The 18,159-nt window shown below is 32.0% G+C and overlaps 1 protein-coding gene across 2 annotated transcripts in view; it reads right to left on the bottom strand.

Moving 5' to 3' along the window:
* The window catches only part of LOC129000129 (uncharacterized), a 151,942-nt gene extending 133,998 nt beyond the window's left edge, over positions 1-17,944 (bottom strand). For both annotated transcript variants that reach the window (XM_054427044.1, XM_054427046.1), the window contains exon 1: positions 17,684-17,944. The gene's annotated coding sequence lies outside the window, so the exon portion shown is untranslated. The remainder of the gene's footprint in view (positions 1-17,683) is intronic.
* Between the last annotated feature and the right edge of the window lie 215 nt (positions 17,945-18,159).

Raw genomic sequence — 18,159 nt, 5'->3', positions numbered from 1 at the left:
GCCTGCGTTTTAAATCCAAATTTCCCAAATCCGGTCACTAACACATTAGGCCTTTTTCGTTCCCTTAAAATCATCTTTAAGTAATATCGCGTGGAGGACAGGATTTTGAAAGTAAACATTGCTACATGTAAACATGATTAAGACTCGACCTAAAGATTGACCGTGTTACTTCTATAAGTTATAATAAAATTAATTATTATGTATAAACAGGGGCGCACCCAGACTTTTGATTTGGGGGGGGCTTCTTATGTATGCTTGCCGGGGGGTCTGGGGGGTATGGAATACCCCCCAGGTAGGCGGGGGGAACGGGGGTCCACCCCCGGAAAAATTTTGAAAACTATACCTGTAAACCCACGTTTTTAGGCTATTTAGGGACAAATAAAAGAGATTTTTTGATCGGATTTTTGGATGTTTTTAGTATTAGTAGTATTACTATATTGGAATAAAGGAATGGATATTACATTGCCGTTAGGTAATTTAGTAAGCTAAAACCAACTATCTGATTAATTTACATGTGATTATTGAATGTTATACAAAAAACAATATTGGTATTTAAGAAATAAATAATACAATTATAATTTTAGCAGTGTAAATATAAATAAATACACGTAAATAAAAAATCTGACAGTAAAATAATCTGTATCAGCTGTTTTTGTTAACTTCAGCTACAAAATAGTATTACGTTACTAGCCCGGTAAGTGGTGTTTACCGTGCGAGCGCGACAATTACCGCACAAGACGTAGCAGAGTGCGGGATTTTCGTGCGAATACGTTAAAGACGGTGACACACTATCGATCTTTTCTCCGAACAAGACCCCGAACCGAGCAGGGAGACGGGAGGTCGAAGTGTGTCAGGGGTCCGTACACCGATCCAGACGGCGAACAGACATCAGGCCGAGCAGGGAGACAAGCGCTCTAGAGGCGGTTTTTTTGGCGAATGATAGTTCTAATTTAATATGGCAATTACACTCTTTAATTGCTAAAATAAATAAATGTTGGGTAATATTTTGCCGTTATATATTATGGAAATTTATGTTGTAATTTTGTCGTGTGTTTGGTCAAAGTTGAAAATGTATTTTAAAAGTTGAAACCGTTAAATCAATGATATCGGTACCAATGATGTTTAACTTGAATTAAGTAATTGATGTTATACTTTAATTCATTCAAAATTAATATAAACATAAAAATTGTTAAAGGCAATCGAAACTATCATTCTGTAACATTTTATTTTATTTCATGTTTTATTACTGTTTTATTATTACCGCCTACGCGCTCTCACTCACACACGCTCTCCATCTCTCTCTAAACTCCCTTTTACCGCGGTCGGTAGAACTTGTCTGGTCTTGGTCTTGTTCGGGACTTCGGGGAAATGTTCGGATTGAAAAAGTAGATATAATAGGACAAAGATACCTCACTTTCGGCGTTTTAGAGGCACTTTTAGGGCACTTTTTATAGGGGAAAAATGAGAAAAATGAGTGGCTCATTTTTTTGGCCACTTTTTTAAAGACCCAGCTCTCGACCTATACACCCCTATATAAATTTTCTATTTTTGTTAATACTAAAAATCACGTCTGGAATATGGCTCATTTTTTGGCCACTTTTTTAAAAGACCTGGATCTCGTCCAATACAAGCCTATATAAATGTTCAAACTCTATTAAAATTTCAAATCCACATCCATTCCCATGTATATTCTCAAAATCATGTGAGGTCTGTGCGCGAACTCGGGTGCGCTCTATGGCTATGCGTAAACTATGCCCGACTCAAATGAATGACTGTGAGTGTAACCTAATGACCCCAATCAAAACCAATTGTCAACATTCTCTGCCTGTCTGGTGCCAGTCTGTCTGGGGCAGGTTTAGACAATTACCAAATATGTTTGATTGATTGACCTCAATTATTCAATTGTTCAATTTCAGTTTGTTCAATTTCCATTCCAATTAATTCTAAATTAATTTAGACAATTTTGTGGTATATAAGGGGGGCATTCTACGGAATCATCACTCACTCTTCTACCTGGATCTTCTTGTTATGGTAAGTCTTTGACATCTAAGCTAGACTATTGTAATATGTTGTCGCGTGTCGGGTCATGGGATCAATTGGTGATGTAACTGATGCTTGTACTCATACTCTGTATTTCTTTTAACTTAGGAGTGTAGCTAATTTCCCGAGTCCATTTTTAAAAACATAGCCGAATTCTGTCACTAAGGAACTTGTAAAAAATGTATATAAGTCTATTTTCAAACACTTAGAGTATTTTTTAATATGTACTAAGGGACTTAAAATGTACATACAAGTTATTATTTAAAAACTTAGCCAAACTTCACGCACCGGGGGACTTTGAGTCAAAAGTGTGTACAAGTTATTATTTAAAAACTTAGCCGAATTATACTCATGGGGGGGACTTTGAGTCAAACGTTTGCACAAGTTATTATTTAAAAACTTAGCCAAACTTCACGCACCGGGGGACTTTGAGTCAAAAGTGTGTACAAGTTATTATTTAAAAACTTAGCCTAATTATACTCACTATATAATTTTGTCATAGGTAACATAGTCTTCTCTATAACTAACACTCACTCTGTATATATGTAGACTCAGCATTCTCAATTGCTAAAAAGTATTTTTATTTCAGATTTTGGATATAGTTTTGATTTAGAAAATTACAATTGCCAAATCTTATTGTATGAAATTGTTTTGAATATTAAAATTTAAAATTCTGATTTAAATTATTATTTCCCATTAATTGAAATTGTCTAAAATGTAATTTCCACCAATTGTTTTTTTTTAGTTACATGCCAACTGTGTGCTGCTTCTCTATCCAAAAAAGTAACTTATTTTGTTATTACTATTTTTAAGTGAGTCAAAAGTGTGTACAAGTTATTTTTTCAAAACTTAGCCGAATCCCAATCACTGGGGACTTTGAGTCAAAAGTGTATATAAGTTATTTTTTTTAAACTTAGCCGAATCTCAATCATTGGGGACTTTGAGTCAAAAGTGTGTACAAGTTATTTTTTTTAAAACTTCCGAATCTCAATCACTGGGGACTTTGAGTCAAAAATATATACAAGTTATTTTTTTAAAACTTAGCCGAATCTCAATCACTGGGGACTTTGAGTTAAAAGTGTGTACAAGTTATTTTTGTAGACTTAGCCGAATCCCAATCACTGGGGACTTTGAGTCAAAAATATATACAAGTTATTTTTTTAAAACTTAGCCGAATCTCAATCACTGGGGACTTTGAGTCAAAAATATATACAAGTTATTTTTTTAAAACTTAGCCGAATCCCAATCACTGGGGACTTTGAGTCAAAAATATATACAAGTTATTTTTTTAAAACTTAGCTAAATCTCAATCACTGGGGACTTTGAGTCAAAAATATATACAAGTTATTTTTTCAAAACTTAGCCGAATCTCAATCTCTATATAATTTTTTCATAGGTAGTCTTCTCTATATAACTAACACTAACTCTGTATAAATGTAGATTTAGCATTCTGCTAAAAAGAGTTTTTATTTAAGATTTGGAATTTAGTTTTGATTTAGAAAATTTTTAATTGCCAAATATTATTTTATAAAATTGTTTTGAATATTAAAATTTAGAATTATGATTTGAATTATTACTTCTCATTAATTTAAATTGTAAAAATGTAATTTCAACTATATAGAAGATGCCAACCTACTTTTTAATTTCATATATAAAAATGAAGACCACATGTCAACATTGTTTTGCATCGCTCTCCAAAAAAAGCAACCTTATTCGCCATTACAAATTGATACATCAAATGAAGGTATGTAAACTATGTGATTTAATCTGTGATAGTAACATAGCTCTAAAATCTCATATATTACAAACTCATAAGACTTGTAATTTCTGTAAAAGAAATGTTGTTGGTCATTTTAAAAGACACGTCAATTCTTGTAACAAATGTCCATATACAATGATTAAATTTGTTGGTGAATCGATTAAAACTGAACTTAAAAGTACTCTTCAGTCTTGTCCTCTACCAATAAAATGGACTTTAGTAAGGAGAATCAAATTTATAAAATATACAATAGATCAAAATGGAAAATTAGTTAATGAGAAAGAATGTATTGCAGATTTCAGAAGCCTTACTATCCTAACCATTGAGAAGAGAGATTTAAAGCCTCAAATTGAAAATGCTCTTTTAAAGATTGATGCTTCCATGCACAAATATCAAGCGGAAGGTAGTGGATGGATATATGACCACACTAAATATTGGCAGTTGCACGTTTACAAGTATAAGCCCCTAACTCCAACGTCATATATCCCCACACCAAAAAGTATTCAATCAAAACATGCAGTTTTAAATATAAAGAATTCTGACAATAAATGCTTCCTTTGGTCAATTTTAGCAGCTTTACATCCAAGGAATGCTAAAAATGCTGAAAGGGTATCGAAATATGCACCCTATGTAGGTCAGTTGAACATGACAAATATAAAATATCCCGTAAAAATATCTGACATAGATCAATTTGAAAGAAAGAATAATATAAGTGTTAATGTATTTGGAGTTGAAGACCGAAAATTTTTATACCCATTAAGAAGAACCAAACTGAATAGTAATACTCATATAGATCTATTATTATTACAACAAGGTCGTAAATCACATTACTGTTTAATTCGTGATTTTGATAGGTTAATGCTACGGTCTACAAAACAAGACCACAAGAAGTATTTTTGCAAGTTTTGTTTACAACATTTTTACACCAAAGATAAATTGGAATGTCATATAACATATTGTAAGAACTTTGATGCACAAAGAGTGGAAATGTCTAAACAAGATACATTACAATTTAAAAATTATAAATATCAACTTAAAGCCCCATTTGTAATTTATGCTGATTTTGAGTGCTTTATAAACTCTAACAACCATACTCCATCTGGATTTGCATTTGTCGTAGTAAAAGATTCTAAGATTATTTCTGAAGAGTTATATAGTGGCGAAAATGTTATGGATGTGTTTTTCGAAAGGTTGTTTGAGACTTATGATTTTATTAAAAGTCAAATGGCGATATATATTCCTCTTGTAATGACTCCTGAGCAAGAGGTATCTTTCCAAAACTCAACGCATTGTCATATTTGTGAAAAGCCCCTATATTTTGATAGGGTACGGGAACATTGTCATTCAAATGGCCAATACCGTGGAGCTGCCCACAATGATTGCAATTTAAACTATAAAGTAACAAAGAAAATACCAGTATTCTTTCATAACTTAAAAAATTACGATGGACATTTAATTATGCAACACTTGGGAAAGTTTAATCGTAAATTAAATTGCATAGCCAAAGATATGGAAAAGTACATTTCATTCTCTGTTGATGATTTAGTATTTTTAGATTCCTATAACTTTCTGTCCCTTCCATTATACAAATTAGCTTCCAATTTAAATACATTTAGATTCATAGACAATCCACTACTACAACGCAAAGGCGTATTTCCCTATGAATATATGACAGGACCAGATAAGTTTGCAGAGTCTCTACCTCCAATTGAAAAATTTTACAGTACTTTAACTAAAGAACATATCTCTCCCATCGAATATGAACATGCTAAAAATGTCTGGACCCATTTTAATATACATAATTTACAAGAATATCATGATTTATATCTTAAAACAGATGTATTGCTACTGGCTGATGTGTTTGAGACATTTAGAGACCTGTGTTTAAAGGATTACAAACTTGACCCCGTACACATGTATTCACTTCCAGGACTAACATGGGAAGCTTGTCTTAGAATGACTGGTATAAAATTACAATTATTTCAAGATATTGACATGCATTTGTTCATAGAAAGTGCAATCAGAGGAGGAGTCAGTATGATTTCCACACGTTATGCTAAAGCCAATAATAGATATATGGGTGAACATTATGACCCCAAACAAGAGAGTGTGTATTTAGTATATTTAGATTGTAACTCGCTATACTCCACAGCTATGTGTGAGACACTACCCGTGGATGGATTTCGTTGGACGAATGAGATAGACTACAAAATATACAAAAACAATCAAAATGATGAGTTTGGATATATCTTAGAAGTTGATTTAAAATACGATAAAAGCTTACATGATTTACATAATGACTATCCATTAGCACCTGAGAAAATGAATGGCAAATTAATACCTAATTTAAATGACAAAACTAAATATATTTTACATTATAAAGCATTACAAAAATATGAAGAATTGGGTTTGATTGTTACAAAATACCATAGAATTTTAAAATTTAGACAGTCTAAATGGCTTGCGCCCTATATTAATTTTAATATTGAAAAACGCAAATGTGCTAAAAATGATTTTGAAAAAGACTTTTACAAATTGTTAAATAATAGTCTCTTTGGTCGAACAATTATGAACCAACGCAAGTTTCGTGATATATATCTCAAGGATGAGTCACTATTAACTAAATATGTCACTAATCCAAGGTTCGACTGTAGCAAAAAGTTCGATAACAATTTACATGCTATACATTTAAATAAATTAGTTGTAAAGTTTAATAAGCCGATATATTTAGGAATGACCATTTTAGATATCAGTAAAGTAATAATGTATGATTTCCACTATAATTATATGTCAAAATTTAAGAACAAAAGATTTCTTATGACAGATACAGATTCTTTAATGTATTCTATAGTTACAGAGGACTTTTACAAGGAAATAGAATGTGACTTGCACTTTTTTGATACCTCTGGATATAGTAAAGACCATTTCTTATACTCTGATAAAAATAAAAAAGTCACTGGCAAGTTTAAAGACGAATTAGATGGTCATATTATGTATGAATATTGTGGTTTAAGACCAAAGTTATATTCTTATATTCCTCTAAAATGGTTATATGAAGAAGACAAGCAAGCTTTAGAGGTCAAAAAAGCTAAAGGAGCTGATGGTGCTACAGTTAAACATCTCCTCAGACATCAACATTATTTAAACTGTCTTGCAACTGGGCAAGATTATTATGAGAATGTGACAAGAATTAAATCTACAAATCATCATCTTCAAACCTTAACTATGAATAAGAAAGTACTATCGTTTGACGATGACAAGAGGTTTATTCTGGAAGATGGCATCAATACTCTTGCGCTTGGTCATTATAAAATTGATCAAACATAAATCTATATTTGCCATTATTCTTTGACCTTTCTTTGTCTATTACAAAAAAGCCATATTTAGTTTTATCCCAACATTGATGACAGAGATTTCTAAATTGGTTAAATGAAAAGTCATTACCAACATGATTGTTATATACATGTTTTAAATTTAAATCATCTTGTTTAAATAATATTAGGAAATTTACATTATCACGTAAATGTTTATGTACTTTGCTGTAAGATTGACACAAGTAAAAACAGTTAATATTTTTATGTCGACCCATTGAAAAAAATTGTGTAATATTTTGACTATTTATGTCATCAAATACAACAACTGACTGTGATTTTACATCATTTGGTGTGATTTCACAGTCAGTAAACGTGTGTAATTTCACTTCATCACACAAACTAAATATTTCAATTATTTTTTTATATTTTTCTTGTTCTAAAGATTTAGATATTAAATATAAGTTTGTAAATTTTAATCCTTCCTTTTTCACAATTAAATTGTAAATTACAACCGTCTTCCCACTTCCACTTGGACCACAAATAACACATCGAATATTGGTAGGAAATAGACCCAACTTCTTTGGTATATTTTCCTTAGTATGTACTATTTTAAATTTATGTTTTTGTTGAATAAAAGACATTTTTTATATAATAAAAATGGTGAAAAATAATAAGAAAACATGTAAAAAGGGCAAAGGTTTATTCTTAAAGCCTTACAGGGGTCGAGGGTTATTGAATACTCTTATAAATAATCTTCCATTTCCACTTCACATACCATCATATCGGTACTGTGGACCTGGAACGAATATACGTCAAAATTTAGCCAAAAATGTACCTCCAAAAAATAAGCTAGACTCTTATTGTAAAGAGCATGACATATTCTACATGAATAATCCCGATACCGCTGCTCGGAACAAAGCAGACATGAGATTAGCAGACTTAGCTTGGACTAGAGTAACGGCAAATGACGCAAATCTTGCTGAAAGAGCTGCAGCTTATGCGGTGACAAATTTGATGAAGGCAAAAGCAAAAATGGGAATGGGATTAAAATTTAATAAAAAAGATGGACAACTACCAGCTGTTAGAGGCCGCAAAAGACGTGCCTCACTTCCGGGGGGTGTACCTAAAAAACGAGCTAAAAAATCTAACACCAAAAGTAAAAGAGTGCGGAATAGTTAATTTAGACAGTTCATCTGGCACACATTGGACAGCATATCGTAAAAATAAAGATATTGTAATTTATTTTGACCCATTTGGAATCCAACCTCCAAAAGAAGTAATTAAATATTTTGAGGGACATAAAATATTCTATACAACCGATCAAATACAAGATTTAAATAGTTCTATTTGTGGAATTTTATGTTTATCATTCATAAAAAATTTTTGTTTATAAAAATGGATTCATTTACTATAACATTTTCGGGTACAGAGCCAGAGCTAAAGTCAGTGTTCTTTCCTCCCATAGAATTAAATGATGATTATGTAATTGGATTAGTAGATTTTCAAAGTTATAATTCTATATTTAATGTAAAAAAACCACTTAATACTTTAACATATTACAAAGTAGAGAAAAAAACATTACCAAAGGGAGAGATCTTAGTTGATGATTTAAACCAGTTATTAGATGGTAAACTTAAAGTTATAATACATAAGAATGGAGAAGCATTAATTAATACTAAAGTCAAACTTTTATTCAAAGGGCTTATTCCAAAATTAAATCAACTTAAAGGCAACAAATTAACCATTGAAGAAGGTGATGATGTTTTCTATTATGACCACAAAGCTCCAGTTACAATAGAAATTTCTGAAGGAACATATGAGGTGGTTGAGCTTGCAAAGGAAATTCAAAAGCAAATCCCAGACTTTTTCCTTACAGCTAATAATAAAACTATGAAAGCGACATTACTTTCTAGCCACGTGTTTGATTTTACAAAACCATGTTTAGGGTCTGTTTTATTGGGATTTAAAGGTGTTTCTACTCCTGGTGTTCAGTTTGAATCTACAAATAAAATAAACATTAATAATGTAAATGTGATTAGAGTAAAATGTAATATTGCAAACGGGTCCTATTTAAACGGAAACAAATCACACACCATACATAGCTTTTATCCAGAAGCTCCTCCTGGCTACAAAATTATTGAAGTTCCAAGAAATATTATATATTTTCCTGTAAATAAGAGAAGTTTAGATGTTGTCAGTATTACATTTGCCGATCAGCATGACAAGGCAATTGACTTTAATGGAGAAGAAACTACAATTACTTGTCATATAAAAAAGATATGAGAATTTATAAAAATTTATCTATAAGTGTACAAAATGCTAGGTTCCTACGATCAATAGGACTAAAGTTAAAATTTTCTATTAATAAAAATGGAAGATTTTCTAGACGTTACAGGGAAATCCCAATTCGACGATAGTGTGGTTAAAATTACAAATCACTCCTATGTTCCCCACAACACTTTGGCAATAAATAATTCCGATGAAATTCGAATATGTATTAATAATCAAGATTTGCTAACTCTCCCGTGTAGGAGTTATCTGTATATTAAGGGAGAAATTGAAAATCATGATAAAGGTCATTTTATAAATAATGCATTTGCATTCTTATTTGATGAAATTAGATATGAAGTCGCAGGTAAAGAAATAGACATTGTAAGAAACCCAGGAATTTCTAGTCTTATGAAAATATTGAGCTCTTACAATAAAACTACTAAATTGTCAAATGTGGCATTTGATTCTGACACGAATTTAAAAGAGTTCCATAAAAGTGGCAAGTTTAGTACTTGTTTGCCATTAGAACTGTTAATGGGTGTATTTGAGGATTTTAATAAGGTATTAGTAAATGTCAAACAAGAATTGGTGTTAAAAAGATCCAAAAATGATTTGAATTGTATATTAACAACCACTAGTGCTCCAGCCAGTGGTACTGCTGATATGATTCCTAAAATTACACTTAACTCAATTCAATGGGTAATGCCACATGTAATACCATCAGATGGGGAGAAGTTACAATTACAAAAGATGTTACTGCAAAATAAAAATTTGCAAATTGCATTTAGAAGCTTAGAGTTGCATGAACTTCCATCATATCCCAATACCACAAGACATACATGGTCAGTAAAGACATCTTCAAGTTTGGAGAAGCCTAGGTATATTATATTTGGTTTCCAAACAGCTAGGGATAATAGTGCACGAAAAAGAACTGATGAATTTGATCACTGTAAGTTAAAAAATCTCAAAGTATTTCTAAACTCTGAATATTATCCTTATAGTGATTTAAATCTCGACTTTGAAAATGGAGATGTCTCTAAAGCTTATGAGATGTTTATGAGGTTTAGAGAGACTTACTATAATACTATCCCAGATCCTATGATTAGTAGGGCTGAGTTTATGAAGAAATATCCACTAATTGTAATAGACTGTTCTAGACAGAACGAAACAGTGAAGGAAGGAATTGTTGATATTAAATTAGAGATTGAAACTGCAGAAAATGTGCCAGCAAATACATCTGCATATTGTTTGATAATACATGATAAAGTGTTTGAGTACAATCCTTTGTCAAATGAGATAAATAAAATGTAAATAAAAGATGAAAAACATTCAACAAGAATTGGTTGACTCTGCAAATCAAATACGAGAGAAATATAGAGCTTTAAAACGTGGCAAGTTTCTAGAGGCTGAAGAGAGGTTCCAAACATTCCAACCTTTAATAGAGCCATTACAAGAATTAAAAAAAATCGCCAAAACAGAGAGGCCTCGAATGGAGATTCTCCCAATGACTCCATCTAGAATACCAATAATACCAAGATTACAACCATTACAACAATCTACTCCACAGAAATTAGATTTTGGTCTTTTAGCATCAGACTATTTAGGAAATTACCTCAGTAAAAGTAGTATGACAGACACTACATATGGTATTAGACGAGAAGCAAATAAATTTTTTATTGGAAATAAGGAAGTTGATATTGCCAATGATGATGTTACAATTGCAAATAAAACCTACAAGGGGACAAAAGGTTTGTGGCAATTGTTAACTTTAAAAGAACCTGAGGATTATACTCCGGCTGATTTGCAAAATTATAAAGAAATTTTGGAAGCTACAAATGGACATTTAAAGAGTTACAAAGATGGTGCACCAATTTCAAGTAATAGACATACTAAATATCTTAATATAATTAAACCTCTTTTTAAATCTGTTGGTGAAGGTTTGAGACAAGTGACTGGTAAGAAAATAGACTATATTTATTGGGATGATCCTAATGAGCTTGTAGATAGGTTAAGACTTCTTTGGCTAAGTCGCCAAGCTGGTAACTCAGGAGTGGATAATGAAATAGATTCCATTATTGAGGAATTGAGAGAAAGTGGAATTATTTATTAAATAAAAATATGTTTATAGATAAATTTTATCGTTTATATAATCCATATAATAAGCCTGCAGAACCCAGGGCTAGTAGTGAACCTACTTTAAATTTACAAGACGATAGTTGGAATGGTTTAAACCGTAAACTTGGTAATGTTAAAGATGGGGAGTTTGTAGATGATGTATCAACTTTGGGACAGACATTAACTAGAAAAGGTGATGTCTTCTTACAAGGTAAAACTAAATATGAGTTTTTAGAATCTAAGAATAAAAATTGGAATGCTAAAAAACAGAAAATCACTAATGTGGAAAAGGGTGAAAGTTTAGATGATGTGCCCACTTTACAACAGACTTTAATACGAAAAGATGGTAAATTTGTACACGACAATAATAATTATGAATTTTTAGAATCAGAGAATGGTGTTTGGAATGCTAAGAAACAGAAAATTACTAATGTAGAAAAGGGTAAAAGTTTAGATGATGTGCCCACTTTACAACAGACTTTAATACGAAAAGAAGATGGTAAATTTGTACAAGACAATAATAATTATGAATTTTTAGAATCAGAGAATGGTGTTTGGAATGCGAAGAAACAGAAAATTAGTAATTTGATGGAAGGTACAGATAGTAAAGATGCTGTGAATGTTTCACAAGTTCCAAAAATGGAAGCAGGCTATTGGAGTTTTAATAGTAAAAGGTTAGTACGTGTTAAACCTGCCATTGATGACACTGACTGTGTTATAAAAGAACAGACTATAACTTTTGATAAAAAAGAAAAATGTTGGGATGCCAAAAAACAATTTATAAGGAATCTACCAGAGGGGGAACATTCAGATGATATTTGTCTAATGTCACAATCTATGCATTATGATGGATCAAAATTTGTATATGGAGAAAAAAAATTTAATTTGATGGAATATAATCCTGATTTATTAGTTGCTGACCCCACATCTTTGAGTGGATTTAAGTATATAGATAATAGACCATATATACCAGAAAACTATGTATTTAAAAGAATGGAAGATAATCTATTGATTGGGGCTAATGGTGATGTATTTAGAGTTACAGGAAAGGATGATGTTATAAAAAATGAATGAAATTGCATACGAACTTCATAAACCTGCAAGAAAGAATTTCATTAGAAGGTCTTTTAAAGTATTAGGTATAAATGAAACCGTACAAATAGATTTAATTGATATGCAAAACTATGCTAGAGAAAATTCTGGCAATAAATATATTTTAACTTTAATCGATACATTTTCTAAAAAAGCTTATGCTGCTCCACTAAAGAATAAGACAGGGTTAGTGGTTACAGAAGCCATTAAAACCATTCTACCAAAGGGGGTTAAAAACATTCAATCTGACAATGGAAAAGAATTTTTTAATCAATATTTTAGCAAACTAATGAAAAAATTAAATATTAATCACTATCACACATTTTCTACAACTAAGGCTGCAATTGTGGAGAGGTTTCAGAGAACTTTAAAGAATTGGTTATATAGGGAATTTAGTGCTCAGGGGAGTTATAAATGGTTGGATTTACTTCCAAAGTTAATTCGAAAATATAATAATAAAGTGCATAGATCTATAGGAATGAAGCCTAACCAAGTAAATGTTAAGAATAGTAAATATGTACATGAGAGGTTGACTTCTAAAGTAGAGCAAGTTAAAAAGCCAAGATATAAGGTAGGTGATAGCGTAAGGATTTCCAAGTATAAACATGTTTTTAGTAAAGGTTATACTCCAAATTGGACAGGGGAACTATTTACAATAGCAGAAGTTAAGAATACAAAGCCTGTGACTTATATCTTGAAAGATGAAAATGGCAATATAATCAGGGGAGGCTTCTATACAGAGGAGTTGTTAAAGACCAAGTATAAGGACATGTATTTGGTAGAGAAGATAATTAGGAAAAAAGGTGATTCGTTGTATGTCAAATGGCTTGGGTTCCCAAGTAGCCAGAACTCATGGATTTCCACTAAGGATGTCCAAGGGAGCACGTCATAAGCCAGGAGCATGCCCGAGTTCACGCACAAACCTCACATGATTTTGAAAATATACATGGGAATGGATGTGGATTTGAAATTTTAATAGAGTTTGAACATTTATATAGGCTTGTATTGGACGAGATCCAGGTCTTTTAAAAAAGTGGCCAAAAAATGAGCCATATTCCAGACATGATTTTTAGTATTAACAAAAATAGAAAATTTATATAGGGGTGTATAGGTCGAGAGCTGGGTCTTTAAAAAAGTGGCCAAAAAAATGAGCCACTCATTTTTCTCATTTTTCCCCTATAAAAAGTGCCCTAAAAGTGCCTCTAAAACGCCGAAAGTGAGGTATCTTTGTCCTATTATATCTACTTGAAAATTTGCAGATTTTTACCTCCCTTCTCCCTGCTCGATTTGGGGTCTTATTCGGGGAAAAAAGGAAAAAATCCAAAATTCAACGATGTCAACAAAACAGCACATAGTGCGAGCGCGTCAAGGTCAAGTGATCATTGGAGTAACTAGAACTAGCGGCGCTAGTCTAGCCTAGCGCTGGTCGCGGCAACGGCACATAGGCAGTGGCAGTGCAGTAGCATTGACAATCACTAGTCACTACACTATGAGGCAGGCGGGTGAGCCGTTCCGTCTCTTTTTGTCTACATAGGCCTAAAAAATACTCGTTACAAAACACGTGCTCCTGGCTGTATTTAATTTAAATCCTGTTGTAAGAATAGTTTTAAAGTTAATGATATTTTAAAAATTACATTCTGAAATTACAAATGAAACATTTATGTATATACTGCTGACTCCTGGCCATCGAAAAAAATTAACCCTAGGTCCTTGGGGGTGGGGGCTTAAGCCCCCAAAGCCCCCTCCTGGGTGCGCCACTGTGTATAAATGATACTACTAACGAAATAAAATACTACACATAAAATAACCTTGGAAGCAGTCTTGAGGCAGACTTTTGCTAGCTTATTAAGAGATTATATTCCTAAGTCGTCAACACTCCCACAAGAGTTTAGTTGATGTTTGATGCAACTCTTGGTCCTGGCTAAATATAAAAAAAATATTCCTTATTTGAAAAATTTAATTGGAAATTTTTGAAACTAAAAATTTAATTCGTATAATTTATTGGCACGCAGACCTACTCCGTTCTTTATCGACTTTTCAGCTCAAGCATTTTCCAAATCGACCGATATACCGTCGTCCGTCAAGCTACTTATAAAAGATTGCATATAGGTACTTGAAGAGTCACTATTTTCAGAACACCTGTTGGTACACAACAAAATTATCTATCTAAATATATAAAAGGCAAAGCCCTCACTGACTCACTGACTCACTCACTCACTCACTCATCACTAATTCTCCCTTTTCCCATTTACCTAGGAGGCTGAAATTCGGTACATCGATTCGTTGGGCATTAAATAGGAAAACTAAGCAGTTTTTATTCTGATCGGGCTTTCGGGCTCCGCTCCAGTGGCTCTGGATTTTCCCATGTTAACCTTATGATCATACTAATAAGTTTGTGTGTTTGTTTGTTTGTTTGTTTGTTTGAAGTTCAATCACGCATTAACTACTGGTCGGATTGTGTTGAAATTTGGTATGATGATAGCTCACATTCCCGATTAACATATAGACATATTTTTACCTCAAAAATCCTTTCGGGCTCCGCCCCAGCGGCTCTAGAATTTCCCATGTTAACCTTATGAGTATTCATATTTAAAAGGAATTGAATAATTTTGCCAGCTGTTTCAACTACACAATTTGTTTCTATGATATTCAATAGCATTGAAAGGTTATACGGTTTACCAACAGGGTGCAGCACCATTAGTTCTTTATACATTTATCACAACAGCTAAATTGAACCAAGCAGCAACAAAAACCTGAGTGTGAGAACTTTACTTCTTTCTATTGGTTAGGTGAAGTGGTAGAACATTATGGCTATGGTAGATGTTCTATACTATAGTAGACCGTAGATTATAGTAAACCAAATTTTCTCAAAACGTGTCCTCCCTCATTTTAAATGCAAAGCACGAGTATTTAGCTACAATTAGCATTGTATATCAACCCCGTACGGAGGACGGGTACTCAGCTAGTTTTTCATATTTAAAAGGAATTAATGAATCTTAACAGCTGTTTCAATTAAGGTTCTGTTCTATGATTTTCAATGGCATTAAAGTTACAAGGATTACCCAAAGGAGGGTGCAGAATTATTATTTTTTTTATTTATGGCAACAGCTAATTGCAACCAAAAGTTGAGTGAGCGTAGCGAACGAACTTCAACCAGGACGTGAGTGAGCCATGCGAATTCTTATGAAGTTAAACGGGGCAATACCCGCGGGTACAGCTAGTTTTATATACGTAAATTCAAATTATCCTTCAATTCAGGCATGTAGTAGTTCTAAACTTAGTTCATTATTAAAACTAGTGGAAGCACGTCTAAATATACAGGGTTTAGGCGTTGTCGCTTTGCAAGTTAGTGAATGAAATCTACCTAAAAACCTGAAAACTACACTTCTTTTTGACAGCAGTTGAATGAGTGGTCGTAAAAAAGGGAACAACTTTCGCTAAATTGGAACCAGTCTTCCGGAACATTCATAATATTGTTTTGGCATTTTAAACTCCGATAACTTCAAAGTTATAGGCAAAGCAAAGCAGTTGGAAGTTTCTGATTTATTAGTCACTTTTGTCCTAACACTACAAACAGTGATCACGAACCCTTCAACTCTCACGATGCAACAAGTTGTGCACTGTGTTTGGAACGTGCTACCGTTGATTATGTATACTCAATAGTATCTTCAGTATCCAATAGTCAATAATAGTATCTAGTATAATACTAATATAATACTATATTATATAGTAATTGTGCCACTAACAGATAGAAAACTATGTCAGTACTGAATTCATTATTAGTCGTGGAATAATTAATAGCCCATTAGCTAATTGTTTTATACCGTACTTATCGAACCGGTATTAGGATGTTTGATTTGTTTTTGGTTTATGATGTTTATATAATGTTACGTATCTACTAATTTTGCTCAAATTGTATGGTTTTCATTTTAATTCTAGTTTAATTGTAATTCATGTTAGAATTTTTGTTACGCATTCTCAAAAAAATGTTAAACTAAAAACTTGTATTTTATTTGTAAAGCATAAAATATGTTTGGTTTTTCTTAAACTTTTATAAAATTCGGTTGATATGATTGTGTGTATGTTTGATCCTACATATTACATTAGCTCCGCAGACCGCTTTTTACAACTGGTTTTATATCTAAAATAAGTGTGTAATTTTATCTCCCTCTCAATGTTAAGCAAAATTTTAAAAATAATCCCTGTATTATTTACAATTAACGTTAGAGATGTTTTACGAATATTGTATTCCTATAACGCAATTCATTGTATCATTTTACTGTATAATTGTTGTTTTACATTAAAGATAACTTTGTTCCTCAAACATAGTCTCAAATAAATACATTACAGAAGGATTTTATTTTATTACACAAATTAGAGAAGCTAAAGATATTGACATTGATTTATAATTAATTTAGACGCTTTGGAACTTTTTAGCCTAAACTAATAGCTTTAGGAAATTAACTTCAGAGGCATTTGGTAAATTTATAAATAGTATTGAAATTCGGTTGTGCGCATTTTCGTAACTGACACACAAGGATTATTCTGATTCTGATTAATTTTACTACTATTAAATTGGCTAATGATAAAAATGAATGATAGAATACGTCTAAAACAAAAGAGTTGTGTTGCGAATTTAAATTTCAAGCTGATAAAGGCGATCGAACACTTCCAAATTCATAAAACCTCAGCTTAACCGTAATTTTCTCTAAATTAAATTTAGTTAATCATATATTTTGGTTTAGGTTAAATCAATTTTGGTTTAAGGTATGCGTACGGTTCCAGATTTAACCTTGAGATATTCATATTTAGTATAGGTAGTTAACCACTCTATTCCATATTTAAATGATTCGTAGGATTGAATTACTGTACATGTTTACGGTGCTTAATACAATTAAATACATTAATTTTAGATCAAATACAAATTTTCTTATGTATTATTACAAATTTTGGTGGTAGTAAAAACTATGAACATTTAACATAATATTCTTTTAAATTTTAATATCCACGTCAAAATATCCCATAGTATTCATGTAAGAGCTTTGTTTAAATACGAAAATTTGCAAGAATAAACTAAGTAAAATATACTTACGATTGAAAAATTTTTACACCTCAGCAGTGAAATAGTGTCTGTAACTTTTTTTATTTTCACCAAAATAGGAACCCACCCTGATACTGTCTTATCAGCTTCATTTAATTCTCTTGTAATCTACATTTAAAATTGACTGTTCCACACACAACACCACTTATTGGAAAGTCTTACTTTAAAAAATTATTATTTAATTTATCACACACATCATCACCGATTAAACCTATTTTACAAGTGTCCAAATTGTAAAAGCTATTGCATCGTACACTATTGTATATTATTGCGCGAATGTTAACACACTTTTGTAGCTTTTGCGCAGCCGTTTGCGCCTGGGCAGCTGGTATAGATTGGACGCTCTCCTTTTGAGCTTTACTAGCCAGTATAAAATTCAATGATATTATTAAGAATTAAATTTATCTCAATACGATAATGTATTTTCAAATTCTTTGTAGTATAAAGAATCAATTTTTACTGTTATT

The sequence above is a fragment of the Macrosteles quadrilineatus genome, unplaced genomic scaffold (genome assembly GCF_028750875.1).
Source record: "Macrosteles quadrilineatus isolate MER2022 unplaced genomic scaffold, UCM_ALF_1.0 Scaffold_8__2_contigs__length_117827958, whole genome shotgun sequence".
Classification (NCBI taxonomy): domain Eukaryota; kingdom Metazoa; phylum Arthropoda; class Insecta; order Hemiptera; family Cicadellidae; genus Macrosteles; species Macrosteles quadrilineatus.
The sequence above is the reverse complement of the archived record's forward strand: the minus strand, read 5'-3'. Positions and strand labels throughout refer to the sequence as shown.